At 22.3% G+C, this 3,796-nt stretch overlaps 1 non-coding gene and 1 pseudogene across 1 annotated transcript; one reads left to right on the forward strand and one right to left on the reverse strand.

The window, feature by feature from the left end:
* Positions 1–701: 701 nt before the first annotated feature.
* Positions 702–821, reverse strand: LOC135929226 (U5 spliceosomal RNA). The gene has a single exon (XR_010572533.1). It is a non-coding gene; the product is annotated as a U5 spliceosomal RNA (small nuclear RNA).
* A 1,844-nt stretch (positions 822–2,665) lies between these two features.
* Positions 2,666–2,781, forward strand: LOC135929211 (5S ribosomal RNA; annotated as a pseudogene).
* Positions 2,782–3,796: the final 1,015 nt, after the last annotated feature.

The raw sequence follows: 3,796 nt of genomic DNA on the forward strand, positions 1-3,796 counted from the left end.
ATATTTAAAGATGGACTCGCAATCATTGCAGCGAATCCAATCTAGCTTTTGTCATTTTCATCAAAAATAATTTTAAATTGTTTCCATATAGACGATTTAAGTTTATTATTATTAACTTCATAGTTTTTTAATTTATAAATATTATTTTTTATTTTCTTAGCGATCAATTCTTTATTCATATTTTAAAATTAAATTAAAAAATATTATTTTGTTTAAATTATGTTATAAAAAATAAAATTTATATATTATATAAGAAAATAAAAATGAAAATAAAAAGGGCAATATAAAGATAAACAATCATTACTAAAATAAAATAACACAATGGAGTAATTTCATTATTCCCAAAAAAGGAAATTTTAATTTTCAATATCTAAAAAATTATATATTTTAAGAAAAAAGTTTTATTTCATTACCATAAAAGGAGTTTTTAATTTGTTTATAGAAAAAAGTTTGTTTTTATTTGTAGAAAAAGTTTTTTTAATTGAAGAAAAAGGTTGATTTTTATAAAAAGTTATAACAGAAAAAGGCTTTTTATTTTTTAAGTTCTTAAGAACAATTTTTTATTAATGAAAATAAAAATTTTTAAGTGGGCCGGCGGGCAGGAAACTCGACCAATGCAGACCTCTAGGCGGGCCTGCAAGCATATTTCAAGATTTTTGATAAGAAAATCATGAAATTTCTAAATTAATTGACAAAATAATTTCCCTTAAAAAAGGGATAAAAAAATATTCAATATATGAAATAACTCATTTATGATCCTTCGCACGGAAATCTTTAGTAAAAGGCGAAAGATTTATACGTTCTGCGAAGAATCTGAGACTAAATTTATGAGGCAAAGATATTGGGTATTTATAGAATAATTTTAATTACAAAATTATAGTCTTATTTAGAAAAACATTTTTATAAAAAAGATAATTTTATAAAAACTATAATTAAACTCTCAAAAAATAGATGATTTATTAGATGTAAAAAGGAAGATATCTTTCAGAATTTTCTAATTATTTTGTACTATCTTTTTTAATTTGTTTATTTCACATAAATATAAGATTATTTAATCTGCTAGATGGCGTATATTATTTTTACTTGATAAATCAAAATATTTTAAAAAATAAATAAATATATTTAATGTAAAAAAATATTTTGTTTATTTAAGAAAATAATTTTTAATGTTTTAACATATTAATATTTCTAACTTATTATTTATTTTATTTAGTTGGCTTTTAATATTTTATTTAGTTAGTCTAGGATACACTGAAAAACTTAAATATACTCTACTTTTAATGTATTTTAATATTTATACTTCATTTTTAATGTAATTTAATATTTTAACATATTTTTAAGGTTGTGTATTTATAATTCATATTTTGGAATAATATTTTAACTTATTATTTATTTTATTCAGTTGGCTTTTAATATTTTATTTAGTATGCCTAGGATACACTGAAAAACTTAAATATACTGTATTTTAAGCTTGTGTATTTATAACTCATATTTAGGGTAAACTTATAAACTAATTCATATTTTAAGGTAAATTAATAAACTTGGGTATTGTTTTAATGTTGGAGTAAATTCCATTTTTAGGATAAACCAATCTGAATATAGTATTAATTAAATTGTTTTTACTTGGATTACTATAATATGCAGTAGTTATATTCTAAATTTTATTATTTTGCAGCAATATATTAGTTCATTTTATTTTATTTTTAAATAGTAGTTTTGTTTTATTTAATATTATACAATAATAGCAATTGTTTTATAAACTAGTTGCTTTATAAAACTTTTTTTCTTTTATACTAAATAGTTTATTAAACTTTTTAGGTACATTGAAAATATATTAAAATTATTTATTTGGATGAAATTCCTTGTTAGTTTTTTTATATTAAATTATATAACAGACCGAGGTTAGATATCTTATGGATCAGTTCATTTTATTTTCATTTAATTACTGCAAATTAGTTGTATTTATATGACTATATTTTGCAGTAGAAATTTCTTCATTTTATTTCACTTCACAAGTTGTTTTATAAGGTTTCATCAATGACATATAATAATACCTAGACTGACGATTCATTCATAAAAGTACGTATGAATGCAAATCAGCTGGAGACGCCATTGACGCCATTTTGGTTACAACGATGATAAAATTTATAATATAAAAAAATATAATGAATATCAATTATAATATCCTATAAAATATTCCATGGCTATTCTTAACTTTTTGTCATTGGGTTTTATACTGAATGGTTTATTAATTTTATTGTAGGATATACTTGAACTTTAAGGTTTTATATTAAATGGTTTTATTAAATTTATTTTAGGGTATACTAGAACTTTATTAAATTAATTAATATGAGAGGTAATACTAAAACTATATTAAATTAATTTACACTATTCTTTGTTTAAAACTTTGTAGGCTTAGTTACTTTTGGTATGATATCTTTTTAATTTATTTATTTCACATAAATATAAGATTATTTAATCTGCTAGATGGCGTAAAATATTTTAAAAAATAAATAAATATATTTAATGTAAAAAAATATTTTGTTTATTTAAGAAAATAATTTTTGTTTAGACCGGAATTATTTGTTATTAAAATAAATTGTAATCCCAAAATATTTTACATTCAAAAAATTATGATTCACGTAAAAAATGATTTTAATTTTTCGATTTCGACCATATCACGTTGAAAGCACCTGTTCCCTTTCGAACACCGAAGTAAGGCAACGTTGAGCCTGGTTAGTACTTGGATGGGTGACCGTGGGAATCCCAATGTCGTTATCTTTTTTTCACACATTTTATTTGATAATAATCTTTTAAGTTCATCATTTTTATCAGATATCTGCAGGGGCCTGCCTGCCCATATTTTAATTTTATTTAAATACCCGGTCCTGAAATTTGTTTTATACCCGGGCATATATTTTAAAATCAACTATTAAATAGTCATTTTAAACGCAACTTTTAAAAGTAGCGCGCTACCGCTATCGCTATTTGTTAAAAAAAGTAGCTTTAGCTACTTTTTATAAAAAAATTTACAAACTTATTTTTTGCTTATAATGTTATTGTTTAGTAAATATATAAAAATCAACATTTATAAATATTAAAATATAGTTAGTTTTGATTATAAAAAAATTTATGTAATAAAAATAAATATTTATGGTAATTTGTTGCATTTTAATAATAAAATCATTTCAATATTATAAAAGAATGCCCCTTACTCTCAACCCTTCCCTCTCAAAAATATAACTTAACAATCCAAAACAATCCTTTTAATAATATTAAATAAATATAATAAACATAACTACAAGTCCACTTTATTTGTCAAATATGCACATATAACATTATATTTCATAAACATATTAAATCTTCCTCAATCAATCCCGTCTTAATCAAATATCATGTCTTCTTCACTCCAAATCGCAAACAAAGAAACTTTTATTGTTCTTTTCTAAAAATAACCCATGTGATGATTTCGTTTTGCTCCCATCCACAAGGAAACACTAATTTCCAGTGGCGTAGGCATAGGGGGGTCAAACCCCCCCCATGACGGCAAGTAAAATCAGATATTTAAATTTAAAAAACGCCTTAAAATATGATTTAAAGTTAAAAATAGTAACACATCGCTGGAAAAAACACATGCTAAGGCTAACATATATCTTTTTTATTATATCCACCCATTGCAGACCTCTAATTTGTATGCTATATGAATAGGAAAAAATCAATAAACAAATTAAAATGGATACTATAAGTTAAAAAATAAAAGAAGAAGAGAGGATTGATGAAGTTAATTGACGGATTA

The sequence above is a fragment of the Gordionus sp. m RMFG-2023 genome, chromosome 4, assembly GCF_954871325.1.
Source record: "Gordionus sp. m RMFG-2023 chromosome 4, tfGorSpeb1-WG-v2, whole genome shotgun sequence".
NCBI lineage: Eukaryota > Metazoa > Nematomorpha > Gordioida > Chordodea > Parachordodidae > Gordionus > Gordionus sp. m RMFG-2023.